Below are 16,362 nucleotides of genomic sequence, written 5' to 3'. Positions count from 1 at the left end.
CCAAAGTGTCAAATAATGGTTAGAAGCTGTTTTTCAACAACCAAAAGTGTCAAATAATGTTTTAGGAGCTGTTTCTCACTAACCAAAAGTGTAAAATAATGTTTTAGGAGCTGTTTCTCAACAACCAAAGTGTCAAATAATGGTTAGAAGCTGTTTTTCAACAACCAAAAGTGTCAAATAATGTTTTAGGAGCTGTTTCTCAATAACCAAAAGTGTAAAATAATGTTTTAGGAGCTGTTTCTCAACAACCAAAGTGTCAAATAATGGTTAGAAGCTGTTTTTCAACAACCAAAAGTGTCAAATAATGTTTTAGGAGCTGTTTCTCAATAACCAAAAGTGTAAAATAATGTTTTAGGAGCTGTTTCTCAACAACCAAAGTGTCAAATAATGGTTAGAAGCTGTTTTTCAACAACCAAAAGTGTCAAATAATGTTTTAGGAGCTGTTTCTCAATAACCAAAAGTGTAAAATAATTTAAATAATTTGCCTCCCAAAATAATTTGCCAAAATAATTTGCCTCCCAAAATAATTTGCCAAAATAATTTGCCTCCCAAAATAATTTGCCAAAATAATTTGCCTCCCAAAATAATTTGCCAAAATAATTTGCCTCCCAAAATAATTTGCCAAAATAATTTGCCTCCCAAAATAATTTGCCTCCCAAATTAATTTGCCAAAATAATTTGCCTCCCAAAATAATTTGCCAAAATAATTTGCCTCCCAAAATAATTTGCCTCCCAAAATAATTTGCCTCCCAAAATAATTTGCCTCCCAAAATAATAATAATCACCAATAATAATAACCAAAAGTGTCAAATAATGTTTTAGGAGCTGTTTCTCAATAACCAAAAGTGTAAAATAATGTTTTAGGAGCTGTTTCTCAACAACCAAAAGTGTAAAATAATGTTTTAGGAGCTGTTTCTCAACAACCAAAGTGTCAAATAATGGTTAGAAGCTGTTTTTCAACAACCAAAAGTGTCAAATAATGTTTTAGGAGCTGTTTCTCACTAACCAAAAGTGTAAAATAATGTTTTAGGAGCTGTTTCTCAACAACCAAAGTGTCAAATAATGGTTAGAAGCTGTTTTTTAACAACCAAAAGTGTCAAATAATGTTTTAGGAGCTGTTTCTCAATAACCAAAAGTGTAAAATAATGTTTTAGGAGCTGTTTCTCAACAACCAAAGTGTCAAATAATGGTTAGAAGCTGTTTTTCAACAACCAAAAGTGTCAAATAATGTTTTAGGAGCTGTTTCTCACTAACCAAAAGTGTAAAATAATGTTTTAGGAGCTGTTTCTCAACAACCAAAGTGTCAAATAATGGTTAGAAGCTGTTTTTCAACAACCAAAAGTGTCAAATAATGTTTTAGGAGCTGTTTCTCAATAACCAAAAGTGTAAAATAATGTTTTAGGAGCTGTTTCTCAACAACCAAAGTGTCAAATAATGGTTAGAAGCTGTTTTTCAACAACCAAAAGTGTCAAATAATGTTTTAGGAGCTGTTTCTCAATAACCAAAAGTGTAAAATAATGTTTTAGGAGCTGTTTCTCAACAACCAAAGTGTCAAATAATGGTTAGAAGCTGTTTTTCAACAACCAAAAGTGTCAAATAATGTTTTAGGAGCTGTTTCTCAATAACCAAAAGTGTAAAATAATTTAAATAATTTGCCTGCCAAAATAATTTGCCTCCCAAAATAATTTGCCTCCCAAAATAATTTGCCTCCCAAAATAATTTGCCTCCCAAAATAATTTGCCAAAATAATTTGCCTCCCAAAATATTTTGCCAAAATAATTTGCCAAAATAATTTGCCTCCCAAAATAATTTGCCTCCCAAAATAATTTGCCAAAATAATTTGCCTCCCAAAATAATTTGCCAAAATAATTTGCCTCCTAAAATAATTTGCCAAAATAATTTGCCTCCCAAAATAATTTGCCAAAATAATTTGCCTCCCAAAATAATTTGCCTCCCAAAATAATTTGCCAAAATAATTTGCCTCCCAAAATAATTTGCCTCCCAAAATAATTTGCCAAAATAATTTGCCTCCCAAAATAATTTGCCTCCCAAAATAATTTGCCTCCCAAAATAATTTGCCAAAATAATTTGCCTCCCAAAATAATTTGCCTCCCAAATTAATTTGCCAAAATAATTTGCCTCCCAAAATAATTTGCCTCCCAAAATAATTTGCCTCCCAAAATAATTTGCCTCCCAAAATAATAATAATCACCAATAATAATAACCAAAAGTGTCAAATAATGTTTTAGGAGCTGTTTCTCAATAACCAAAAGTGTAAAATAATGTTTTAGGAGCTGTTTCTCAACAACCAAAAGTGTAAAATAATGTTTTAGGAGCTGTTTCTCAACAACCAAAGTGTCAAATAATGGTTAGAAGCTGTTTTTCAACAACCAAAAGTGTCAAATAATGTTTTAGGAGCTGTTTCTCACTAACCAAAAGTGTAAAATAATGTTTTAGGAGCTGTTTCTCAACAACCAAAGTGTCAAATAATGGTTAGAAGCTGTTTTTTAACAACCAAAAGTGTCAAATAATGTTTTAGGAGCTGTTTCTCAATAACCAAAAGTGTAAAATAATGTTTTAGGAGCTGTTTCTCAACAACCAAAGTGTCAAATAATGGTTAGAAGCTGTTTTTCAACAACCAAAAGTGTCAAATAATGTTTTAGGAGCTGTTTCTCACTAACCAAAAGTGTAAAATAATGTTTTAGGAGCTGTTTCTCAACAACCAAAGTGTCAAATAATGGTTAGAAGCTGTTTTTCAACAACCAAAAGTGTCAAATAATGTTTTAGGAGCTGTTTCTCAATAACCAAAAGTGTAAAATAATGTTTTAGGAGCTGTTTCTCAACAACCAAAGTGTCAAATAATGGTTAGAAGCTGTTTTTCAACAACCAAAAGTGTCAAATAATGTTTTAGGAGCTGTTTCTCAATAACCAAAAGTGTAAAATAATGTTTTAGGAGCTGTTTCTCAACAACCAAAGTGTCAAATAATGGTTAGAAGCTGTTTTTCAACAACCAAAAGTGTCAAATAATGTTTTAGGAGCTGTTTCTCAATAACCAAAAGTGTAAAATAATTTAAATAATTTGCCTCCCAAAATAATTTGCCAAAATAATTTGCCTCCCAAAATAATTTGCCAAAATAATTTGCCTCCCAAAATAATTTGCCAAAATAATTTGCCTCCCAAAATAATTTGCCAAAATAATTTGCCTCCCAAAATAATTTGCCAAAATAATTTGCCTCCCAAAATAATTTGCCTCCCAAATTAATTTGCCAAAATAATTTGCCTCCCAAAATAATTTGCCAAAATAATTTGCCTCCCAAAATAATTTGCCTCCCAAAATAATTTGCCTCCCAAAATAATTTGCCTCCCAAAATAATAATAATCACCAATAATAATAACCAAAAGTGTCAAATAATGTTTTAGGAGCTGTTTCTCAATAACCAAAAGTGTAAAATAATGTTTTAGGAGCTGTTTCTCAACAACCAAAAGTGTAAAATAATGTTTTAGGAGCTGTTTCTCAACAACCAAAGTGTCAAATAATGGTTAGAAGCTGTTTTTCAACAACCAAAAGTGTCAAATAATGTTTTAGGAGCTGTTTCTCACTAACCAAAAGTGTAAAATAATGTTTTAGGAGCTGTTTCTCAACAACCAAAGTGTCAAATAATGGTTAGAAGCTGTTTTTTAACAACCAAAAGTGTCAAATAATGTTTTAGGAGCTGTTTCTCAATAACCAAAAGTGTAAAATAATGTTTTAGGAGCTGTTTCTCAACAACCAAAGTGTCAAATAATGGTTAGAAGCTGTTTTTCAACAACCAAAAGTGTCAAATAATGTTTTAGGAGCTGTTTCTCACTAACCAAAAGTGTAAAATAATGTTTTAGGAGCTGTTTCTCAACAACCAAAGTGTCAAATAATGGTTAGAAGCTGTTTTTCAACAACCAAAAGTGTCAAATAATGTTTTAGGAGCTGTTTCTCAATAACCAAAAGTGTAAAATAATGTTTTAGGAGCTGTTTCTCAACAACCAAAGTGTCAAATAATGGTTAGAAGCTGTTTTTCAACAACCAAAAGTGTCAAATAATGTTTTAGGAGCTGTTTCTCAATAACCAAAAGTGTAAAATAATGTTTTAGGAGCTGTTTCTCAACAACCAAAGTGTCAAATAATGGTTAGAAGCTGTTTTTCAACAACCAAAAGTGTCAAATAATGTTTTAGGAGCTGTTTCTCAATAACCAAAAGTGTAAAATAATTTAAATAATTTGCCTCCCAAAATAATTTGCCTCCCAAAATAATTTGCCAAAATAATTTGCCTCCCAAAATAATTTGCCAAAATAATTTGCCAAAATAATTTGCCTCCCAAAATAATTTGCCTCCCAAAATTATTTGCCAAAATTATTTGCCTCTCAAAATAATTTGCCTCCCAAAATAATTTGCCTCCCAAAATAATTTGCCTCCCAAAATAATTTGCCAAAATAATTTGCCTCCCAAAATAATTTGCCTCCCAAAATAATTTTCCAAAATAATTTGCCTCCCAAAATAATTTGCCAAAATAATTTGCCTCCCAAAATAATTTGCCTCCCAAAATAATTTGCCTTCCAAAATAATTTGCCTCCCAAAATAATTTGCCTCCCAAAATCATTTGCCTGCCAAAATAATTTGCCTCCCAAAATAATTTGCCTCCCAAAATAATTTGCCAAAATAATTTGCCTCCCAAAATAATTTGCCAAAATAATTTGCCTCCCAAAATAATTTGCCTCCCAAATTAATTTGCCAAAATAATTTGCCTCCCAAAATAATTTGCCAAAATAATTTGCCTCCCAAAATAATTTGCCTCCCAAAATAATTTGCCTCCCAAAATAATTTGCCTCCCAAAATAATAATAATCACCAATAATAATAACCAAAAGTGTCAAATAATGTTTTAGGAGCTGTTTCTCAATAACCAAAAGTGTAAAATAATGTTTTAGGAGCTGTTTCTCAACAACCAAAAGTGTAAAATAATGTTTTAGGAGCTGTTTCTCAACAACCAAAGTGTCAAATAATGGTTAGAAGCTGTTTTTCAACAACCAAAAGTGTCAAATAATGTTTTAGGAGCTGTTTCTCACTAACCAAAAGTGTAAAATAATGTTTTAGGAGCTGTTTCTCAACAACCAAAGTGTCAAATAATGGTTAGAAGCTGTTTTTCAACAACCAAAAGTGTCAAATAATGTTTTAGGAGCTGTTTCTCAATAACCAAAAGTGTAAAATAATGTTTTAGGAGCTGTTTCTCAACAACCAAAGTGTCAAATAATGGTTAGAAGCTGTTTTTCAACAACCAAAAGTGTCAAATAATGTTTTAGGAGCTGTTTCTCAATAACCAAAAGTGTAAAATAATGTTTTAGGAGCTGTTTCTCAACAACCAAAGTGTCAAATAATGGTTAGAAGCTGTTTTTCAACAACCAAAAGTGTCAAATAATGTTTTAGGAGCTGTTTCTCAATAACCAAAAGTGTAAAATAATTTAAATAATTTGCCTCCCAAAATAATTTGCCAAAATAATTTGCCTCCCAAAATAATTTGCCAAAATAATTTGCCTCCCAAAATAATTTGCCAAAATAATTTGCCTCCCAAAATAATTTGCCAAAATAATTTGCCTCCCAAAATAATTTGCCTCCCAAAATTATTTGCCAAAATTATTTGCCTCTCAAAATAATTTGCCTCCCAAAATAATTTGCCTCCCAAAATAATTTGCCTCCCAAAATAATTTGCCAAAATAATTTGCCTCCCAAAATAATTTTCCAAAATAATTTGCCTCCCAAAATAATTTGCCTCCCAAAATAATTTGCCTCCCAAAATAATTTGCCTTCCAAAATAATTTGCCTCCCAAAATAATTTGCCTCCCAAAATCATTTGCCTGCCAAAATAATTTGCCTCCCAAAATCATTTGCCTCCCAAAATAATTTGCCTCCCAAAATAATTTGCCTCCCAAAATAATTTGCCTCCCAAAATATTTTGCCAAAATAATTTGCCAAAATAATTTGCCTCCCAAAATAATTTGCCTCCCAAAATAATTTGCCAAAATAATTTGCCTCCCAAAATAATTTGCCAAAATAATTTGCCTCCTAAAATAATTTGCCTCCCAAAATAATTTGCCAAAATAATTTGCCTCCCAAAATAATTTGCCTCCCAAAATAATTTGCCTCCCAAAATAATTTGCCAAAATAATTTGCCTCCCAAAATAATTTGCCAAAATAATTTGCCTCCCAAAATAATTTGCCAAAATAATTTGCCTCCCAAAATAATTTTCCTCCCAAAATAATTTGCCAAAATAATTTGCCTCCCAAAATAATTTGCCTCCCAAAATAATTTGCCAAAATAATTTGCCTCCCAAAATAATTTGCCTCCCAAAATAATTTGCCAAAATAATTTGCCTCCCAAAATTATTTGCCTCCCAAATTAATTTGCCAAAATAATTTGCCTCCCAAAATAATTTGCCAAAATAATTTGCCTCCCAAAATAATTTGCCAAAATAATTTGCCTCCCAAAATAATTTGCCTCCCAAAATAATTTGCCTCCCAAAATAATAATAATCACCAATAATAATAACCAAAAGTGTCAAATAATGTTTTAGGAGCTGTTTCTCAATAACCAAAAGTGTAAAATAATGTTTTAGGAGCTGTTTCTCAACAACCAAAGTGTCAAATAATGGTTAGAAGCTGTTTTTCAACAACCAAAAGTGTAAAATAATGTTTTAGGAGCTGTTTCTCAACAACCAAAAGTGTAAAATAATGTTTTAGGAGCTGTTTCTCAACAACCAAAGTGTCAAATAATGGTTAGAAGCTGTTTTTCAACAACCAAAAGTGTCAAATAATGTTTTAGGAGCTGTTTCTCAATAACCAAAAGTGTAAAATAATGTTTTAGGAGCTGTTTCTCAACAACCAAAGTGTCAAATAATGGTTAGAAGCTGTTTTTTAACAACCAAAAGTGTCAAATAATGTTTTAGGAGCTGTTTCTCAATAACCAAAAGTGTAAAATAATGTTTTAGGAGCTGTTTCTCAACAACCAAAGTGTCAAATAATGGTTAGAAGCTGTTTTTTAACAACCAAAAGTGTCAAATAATGTTTTAGGAGCTGTTTCTCAATAACCAAAAGTGTAAAATAATGTTTTAGGAGCTGTTTCTCAACAACCAAAGTGTCAAATAATGGTTAGAAGCTGTTTTTCAACAACCAAAAGTGTCAAATAATGTTTTAGGAGCTGTTTCTCAATAACCAAAAGTGTAAAATAATGTTTTAGGAGCTGTTTCTCAACAACCAAAGTGTCAAATAATGGTTAGAAGCTGTTTTTCAACAACCAAAAGTGTAAAATAATGTTTTAGGAGCTGTTTCTCAATAACCAAAAGTGTAAAATAATGTTTTAGGAGCTGTTTCTCAACAACCAAAGTGTCAAATAATGGTTAGAAGCTGTTTTTCAACAACCAAAAGTGTTAAATAATGTTTTAGGAGCTGTTTCTCACTAACCAAAAGTGTAAAATAATGTTTTAGGAGCTGTTTCTCAACAACCAAAGTGTCAAATAATGGTTAGAAGCTGTTTTTCAACAACCAAAAGTGTCAAATAATGTTTTAGGAGCTGTTTCTCAATAACCAAAAGTGTAAAATAATGTTTTAGGAGCTGTTTCTCAACAACCAAAGTGTCAAATAATGGTTAGAAGCTGTTCTTCAACAACCAAAAGTGTCAAATAATGTTTTAGGAGCTGTTTCTCAATAACCAAAAGTGTAAAATAATTTAAATAATTTGCCTCCCAAAATAATTTGCCAAAATAATTTGCCTCCCAAAATAATTTGCCAAAATAATTTGCCTCCCAAAATAATTTGCCAAAATAATTTGCCTCCCAAAATAATTTGCCAAAATAATTTGCCTCCCAAAATAATTTGCCTCCCAAAATAATTTGCCTCCCAAAATAATTTGCCTCCCAAAATAATTTGCCAAAATTATTTGCCTCCCAAAATAATTTGCCTCCCAAAATAATTTGCCTCCCAAAATAATTTGCCTCCCAAAATAATTTGCCTCCCAAAATAATTTGCCTCCCAAAATAATTTTCCAAAATAATTTGCCTCCCAAAATAATTTTCCAAAATAATTTTCCAAAATAATTTTCCAAAATAATTTTCCAAAATAATTTGCCTCCCAAAATAATTTGCCAAAATAATTTGCCTCCCAAAATAATTTGCCAAAATAATTTGCCTTCCAAAATAATTTGCCTCCCAAAATAATTTGCCTCCCAAAATCATTTGCCTGCCAAAATAATTTGCCTCCCAAAATAATTTGCCTCCCAAAATAATTTGCCTCCCAAAATAATTTGCCTCCCAAAATATTTTGCCAAAATAATTTGCCAAAATAATTTGCCTCCCAAAATAATTTGCCTCCCAAAATAATTTGCCAAAATAATTTGCCTCCCAAAATAATTTGCCAAAATAATTTGCCTCCTAAAATAATTTACCAAAATAATTTGCCTCCCAAAATAATTTGCCTCCCAAAATAATTTGCCAAAATAATTTGCCTCCTAAAATAATTTACCAAAATAATTTGCCTCCCAAAATAATTTGCCTCCCAAAATAATTTGCCAAAATAATTTGCCTCCCAAAATAATTTGCCAAAATAATTTGCCTCCCAAAATAATTTGCCAAAATAATTTGCCTCCCAAAATAATTTTCCTCCCAAAATAATTTGCCAAAATAATTTGCCTCCCAAAATAATTTGCCTCCCAAAATAATTTGCCTCCCAAAATAATTTGCCTCCCAAAATAATTTGCCAAAATAATTTGCCTCCCAAAATAATTTGCCTCCCAAATTAATTTGCCAAAATAATTTGCCTCCCAAAATAATTTGCCAAAATAATTTGCCTCCCAAAATAATTTGCCAAAATAATTTGCCTCCCAAAATAATTTGCCTCCCAAAATAATTTGCCAAAATAATTTGCCTCCCAAAATAATAATAATCACCAATAATAATAACCAAAAGTGTCAAATAATGTTTTAGGAGCTGTTTCTCACTAACCAAAAGTGTAAAATAATGTTTTAGGAGCTGTTTCTCAACAACCAAAGTGTCAAATAATGGTTAGAAGCTGTTTTTCAACAACCAAAAGTGTCAAATAATGTTTTAGGAGCTGTTTCTCAATAACCAAAAGTGTAAAATAATGTTTTAGGAGCTGTTTCTCAACAACCAAAGTGTCAAATAATGGTTAGAAGCTGTTTTTCAACAACCAAAAGTGTCAAATAATGTTTTAGGAGCTGTTTCTCAATAACCAAAAGTGTAAAATAATTTAAATAATTTGCCTCCCAAAATAATTTGCCTCCCAAAATAATTTGCCAAAATAATTTGCCTCCCAAAATAATTTGCCAAAATAATTTGCCTCCCAAAATAATTTTCCAAAATAATTTTCCAAAATAATTTGCCTCCCAAAATAATTTGCCAAAATAATTTGCCTTCCAAAATAATTTGCCTCCCAAAATCATTTGCCTGCCAAAATAATTTGCCTCCCAAAATAATTTGCCTCCCAAAATAATTTGCCAAAATAATTTGCCTCCCAAAATATTTTGCCAAAATAATTTGCCAAAATAATTTGCCTCCCAAAATAATTTGCCAAAATAATTTGCCTCCCAAAATAATTTGCCAAAATAATTTGCCTCCTAAAATAATTTGCCAAAATAATTTGCCTCCCAAAATAATTTGCCAAAATAATTTGCCAAAATAATTTGCCTCCCAAAATAATTTGCCTCCCAAAATAATTTGCCAAAATAATTTGCCTCCCAAAATAATTTGCCAAAATAATTTGCCTCCCAAAATAATTTGCCAAAATAATTTGCCTCCCAAAATAATTTGCCAAAATAATTTGCCTCCCAAAATAATTTGCCTCCCAAAATAATTTGCCAAAATAATTTGCCTCCCAAAATAATTTGCCTCCCAAAATAATTTGCCAAAATAATTTGCCTCCCAAAATAATAATAATCACCAATAATAATAACCAAAAGTGTCAAATAATGATTTAGGAGCTGTTTCTCAATAACCAAAAGTGTAAAATAATGTTTTAGGAGCTGTTTCTCAACAACCAAAAGTGTAAAATAATGTTTTAGGAGCTGTTTCTCAACAACCAAAGTGTCAAATAATGGTTAGAAGCTGTTTTTCAACAACCAAAAGTGTCAAATAATGTTTTAGGAGCTGTTTCTCACTAACCAAAAGTGTAAAATAATGTTTTAGGAGCTGTTTCTCAACAACCAAAGTGTCAAATAATGGTTAGAAGCTGTTTTTCAACAACCAAAAGTGTCAAATAATGTTTTAGGAGCTGTTTCTCAATAACCAAAAGTGTAAAATAATGTTTTAGGAGCTGTTTCTCAACAACCAAAGTGTCAAATAATGGTTAGAAGCTGTTTTTCAACAACCAAAAGTGTCAAATAATGTTTTAGGAGCTGTTTCTCAATAACCAAAAGTGTAAAATAATGTTTTAGGAGCTGTTTCTCAACAACCAAAGTGTCAAATAATGGTTAGAAGCTGTTTTTCAACAACCAAAAGTGTCAAATAATGTTTTAGGAGCTGTTTCTCAATAACCAAAAGTGTAAAATAATGTTTTAGGAGCTGTTTCTCAACAACCAAAGTGTCAAATAATGGTTAGAAGCTGTTTTTCAACAACCAAAAGTGTAAAATAATGTTTTAGGAGCTGTTTCTCAATAACCAAAAGTGTAAAATAATGTTTTAGGAGCTGTTTCTCAACAACCAAAGTGTCAAATAATGGTTAGAAGCTGTTTTTCAACAACCAAAAGTGTTAAATAATGTTTTAGGAGCTGTTTCTCACTAACCAAAAGTGTAAAATAATGTTTTAGGAGCTGTTTCTCAACAACCAAAGTGTCAAATAATGGTTAGAAGCTGTTTTTCAACAACCAAAAGTGTCAAATAATGTTTTAGGAGCTGTTTCTCAATAACCAAAAGTGTAAAATAATGTTTTAGGAGCTGTTTCTCAACAACCAAAGTGTCAAATAATGGTTAGAAGCTGTTTTTCAACAACCAAAAGTGTCAAATAATGTTTTAGGAGCTGTTTCTCAATAACCAAAAGTGTAAAATAATTTAAATAATTTGCCTCCCAAAATAATTTGCCAAAATAATTTGCCTCCCAAAATAATTTGCCAAAATAATTTGCCTCCCAAAATAATTTGCCAAAATAATTTGCCTCCCAAAATAATTTGCCAAAATAATTTGCCTCCCAAAATAATTTGCCTCCCAAAATAATTTGCCTCCCAAAATAATTTGCCTCCCAAAATAATTTGCCAAAATTATTTGCCTCCCAAAATAATTTGCCTCCCAAAATAATTTGCCTCCCAAAATAATTTGCCTCCCAAAATAATTTGCCTCCCAAAATAATTTTCCAAAATAATTTGCCTCCCAAAATAATTTTCCAAAATAATTTTCCAAAATAATTTGCCTCCCAAAATAATTTGCCAAAATAATTTGCCTCCCAAAATAATTTGCCAAAATAATTTGCCTTCCAAAATAATTTGCCTCCCAAAATAATTTGCCTCCCAAAATCATTTGCCTGCCAAAATAATTTGCCTGCCAAAATAATTTGCCTCCCAAAATAATTTGCCTCCCAAAATAATTTGCCTCCCAAAATAATTTGCCTCCCAAAATAATTTGCCTCCCAAAATAATTTGCCAAAATAATTTGCCAAAATAATTTGCCTCCCAAAATAATTTGCCTCCCAAAATAATTTGCCAAAATAATTTGCCTCCCAAAATAATTTGCCAAAATAATTTGCCTCCTAAAATAATTTACCAAAATAATTTGCCTCCCAAAATAATTTGCCTCCCAAAATAATTTGCCAAAATAATTTGCCTCCCAAAATAATTTGCCAAAATAATTTGCCTCCCAAAATAATTTTCCTCCCAAAATAATTTGCCAAAATAATTTGCCTCCCAAAATAATTTGCCTCCCAAAATAATTTGCCAAAATAATTTGCCTCCCAAAATAATTTGCCAAAATAATTTGCCTCCCAAATTAATTTGCCAAAATAATTTGCCTCCCAAAATAATTTGCCAAAATAATTTGCCTCCCAAAATAATTTGCCAAAATAATTTGCCTCCCAAAATAATTTGCCTCCCAAAATAATTTGCCTCCCAAAATAATAATAATCACCAATAATAATAACCAAAAGTGTCAAATAATGTTTTAGGAGCTGTTTCTCACTAACCAAAAGTGTAAAATAATGTTTTAGGAGCTGTTTCTCAACAACCAAAGTGTCAAATAATGGTTAGAAGCTGTTTTTCAACAACCAAAAGTGTCAAATAATGTTTTAGGAGCTGTTTCTCAATAACCAAAAGTGTAAAATAATGTTTTAGGAGCTGTTTCTCAACAACCAAAGTGTCAAATAATGGTTAGAAGCTGTTTTTCAACAACCAAAAGTGTCAAATAATGTTTTAGGAGCTGTTTCTCAATAACCAAAAGTGTAAAATAATTTAAATAATTTGCCTCCCAAAATAATTTGCCTCCCAAAATAATTTGCCAAAATAATTTGCCTCCCAAAATAATTTGCCAAAATAATTTGCCTCCCAAAATAATTTGCCAAAATAATTTGCCTCCCAAAATTATTTGCCAAAATTATTTGCCTCCCAAAATAATTTGCCTCCCAAAATAATTTGCCTCCCAAAATAATTTGCCTCCCAAAATAATTTGCCTCCCAAAATAATTTGCCAAAATAATTTGCCTCCCAAAATAATTTTCCAAAATAATTTTCCAAAATAATTTGCCAAAATAATTTGCCTCCCAAAATAATTTGCCAAAATAATTTGCCAAAATAATTTGCCTTCCAAAATAATTTGCCTCCCAAAATCATTTGCCTCCCAAAATCATTTGCCTGCCAAAATAATTTGCCTCCCAAAATAATTTGCCTCCCAAAATAATTTGCCAAAATAATTTGCCTCCCAAAATATTTTGCCAAAATAATTTGCCAAAATAATTTGCCTCCCAAAATAATTTGCCTCCCAAAATAATTTGCCAAAATAATTTGCCTCCCAAAATAATTTGCCAAAATAATTTGCCTCCTAAAATAATTTGCCAAAATAATTTGCCTCCCAAAATAATTTGCCAAAATAATTTGCCTCCCAAAATAATTTGCCAAAATAATTTGCCTCCCAAAATAATTTGCCAAAATAATTTGCCTCCCAAAATAATTTTCCTCCCAAAATAATTTGCCAAAATAATTTGCCTCCCAAAATAATTTGCCTCCCAAAATAATTTGCCTCCCAAAATAATTTGCCAAAATAATTTGCCTCCCAAAATAATTTGCCTCCCAAAATAATTTGCCAAAATAATTTGCCTCCCAAAATAATTTGCCTCCCAAATTAATTTGCCAAAATAATTTGCCTCCCAAAATAATTTGCCAAAATAATTTGCCTCCCAAAATAATTTGCCAAAATAATTTGCCTCCCAAAATAATTTGCCTCCCAAAATAATTTGCCTCCCAAAATAATTTGCCTCCCAAAATAATAATAATCACCAATAATAATAACCAAAAGTGTCAAATAATGTTTTAGGAGCTGTTTCTCAATAACCAAAAGTGTAAAATAATGTTTTAGGAGCTGTTTCTCAACAACCAAAAGTGTAAAATAATGTTTTAGGAGCTGTTTCTCAACAACCAAAGTGTCAAATAATGGTTAGAAGCTGTTTTTCAACAACCAAAAGTGTCAAATAATGTTTTAGGAGCTGTTTCTCACTAACCAAAAGTGTAAAATAATGTTTTAGGAGCTGTTTCTCAACAACCAAAGTGTCAAATAATGGTTAGAAGCTGTTTTTTAACAACCAAAAGTGTCAAATAATGTTTTAGGAGCTGTTTCTCAATAACCAAAAGTGTAAAATAATGTTTTAGGAGCTGTTTCTCAACAACCAAAGTGTCAAATAATGGTTAGAAGCTGTTTTTCAACAACCAAAAGTGTCAAATAATGTTTTAGGAGCTGTTTCTCACTAACCAAAAGTGTAAAATAATGTTTTAGGAGCTGTTTCCCAACAACCAAAGTGTCAAATAATGGTTAGAAGCTGTTTTTCAACAACCAAAAGTGTCAAATAATGTTTTAGGAGCTGTTTCTCAATAACCAAAAGTGTAAAATAATGTTTTAGGAGCTGTTTCTCAACAACCAAAGTGTCAAATAATGGTTAGAAGCTGTTTTTCAACAACCAAAAGTGTAAAATAATGTTTTAGGAGCTGTTTCTCAATAACCAAAAGTGTAAAATAATGTTTTAGGAGCTGTTTCTCAACAACCAAAGTGTCAAATAATGGTTAGAAGCTGTTTTTCAACAACCAAAAGTGTCAAATAATGTTTTAGGAGCTGTTTCTCAATAACCAAAAGTGTAAAATAATTTAAATAATTTGCCTCCCAAAATAATTTGCCAAAATAATTTGCCTCCCAAAATAATTTGCCTCCCAAAATAATTTGCCAAAATAATTTGCCTCCCAAAATAATTTGCCAAAATAATTTGCCTCCCAAAATAATTTGCCTCCCAAAATAATTTGCCAAAATTATTTGCCTCCCAAAATAATTTGCCTCCCAAAATAATTTGCCAAAATAATTTGCCTCCCAAAATAATTTGCCAAAATAATTTGCCTCCCAAAATAATTTGCCAAAATAATTTGCCTCCCAAAATAATTTGCCAAAATAATTTGCCTCCCAAAATAATTTGCCAAAATAATTTGCCTCCCAAAATAATTTGCCAAAATAATTTGCCTTCCAAAATAATTTGCCTCCCAAAATAATTTGCCTCCCAAAATCATTTGCCTGCCAAAATAATTTGCCAAAATAATTTGCCTCCCAAAATAATTTGCCTCCCAAAATAATTTGCCTCCCAAAATAATTTGCCAAAATAATTTGCCTCCCAAAATAATTTGCCAAAATAATTTGCCTCCCAAAATATTTTGCCAAAATAATTTGCCAAAATAATTTGCCTCCCAAAATAATTTGCCTCCCAAAATAATTTGCCAAAATAATTTGCCTCCCAAAATAATTTGCCAAAATAATTTGCCTCCTAAAATAATTTGCCAAAATAATTTGCCTCCCAAAATAATTTGCCAAAATAATTTGCCTCCCAAAATAATTTGCCTCCCAAAATAATTTGCCTCCCAAAATAATTTGCCAAAATAATTTGCCTCCCAAAATAATTTGCCAAAATAATTTGCCTCCCAAAATAATTTGCCAAAATAATTTGCCTCCCAAAATAATTTTCCTCCCAAAATAATTTGCCAAAATAATTTGCCTCCCAAAATAATTTGCCTCCCAAAATAATTTGCCAAAATAATTTGCCTCCCAAAATAATTTGCCTCCCAAAATAATTTGCCAAAATAATTTGCCTCCCAAAATAATTTGCCTCCCAAAATAATTTGCCTCCCAAAATAATTTGCCAAAATAATTTGCCTCCCAAAATAATTTGCCTCCCAAAATAATTTGCCTCCCAAAATAATTTGCCAAAATAATTTGCCTCCCAAAATAATAATAATCACCAATAATAATAACCAAAAGTGTCAAATAATGTTTTAGGAGCTGTTTCTCAATAACCAAAAGTGTAAAATAATGTTTTAGGAGCTGTTTCTCAACAACCAAAGTGTCAAATAATGGTTAGAAGCTGTTTTTCAACAACCAAAAGTGTAAAATAATGTTTTAGGAGCTGTTTCTCAACAACCAAAGTGTCAAATAATGGTTAGAAGCTGTTTTTCAACAACCAAAAGTGTCAAATAATGTTTTAGGAGCTGTTTCTCAATAACCAAAAGTGTAAAATAATGTTTTAGGAGCTGTTTCTCAACAACCAAAGTGTCAAATAATGGTTAGAAGCTGTTTTTTAACAACCAAAAGTGTCAAATAATGTTTTAGGAGATGTTTCTCAATAACCAAAAGTGTAAAATAATGTTTTAGGAGCTGTTTCTCAACAACCAAAGTGTCAAATAATGGTTAGAAGCTGTTTTTTAACAACCAAAAGTGTCAAATAATGTTTTAGGAGCTGTTTCTCAATAACCAAAAGTGTAAAATAATGTTTTAGGAGCTGTTTCTCAACAACCAAAGTGTCAAATAATGGTTAGAAGCTGTTTTTCAACATCCAAAAGTGTCAAATAATGTTTTAGGAGCTGTTTCTCACTAACCAAAAGTGTAAAATAATGTTTTAGGAGCTGTTTCTCAACAACCAAAGTGTCAAATAATGGTTAGAAGCTGTTTTTTAACAACCAAAAGTGTCAAATAATGTTTTAGGAGCTGTTTCTCAATAACCAAAAGTGTAAAATAATGTTTTAGGAGCTGTTTCTCAACAACCAAAGTGTCAAATAATGGTTAGAAGCTGTTTTTCAACAACCAAAAGTGTCAAATAATGTTTTAGGA

The sequence above is a fragment of the Protomyctophum bolini genome (genome assembly GCF_963924005.1).
Source record: "Protomyctophum bolini genome assembly, chromosome: 3".
Lineage (NCBI taxonomy): Eukaryota > Metazoa > Chordata > Actinopteri > Myctophiformes > Myctophidae > Protomyctophum > Protomyctophum bolini.
The sequence above is the reverse complement of the archived record's forward strand: the minus strand, read 5'-3'. Positions refer to the sequence as shown.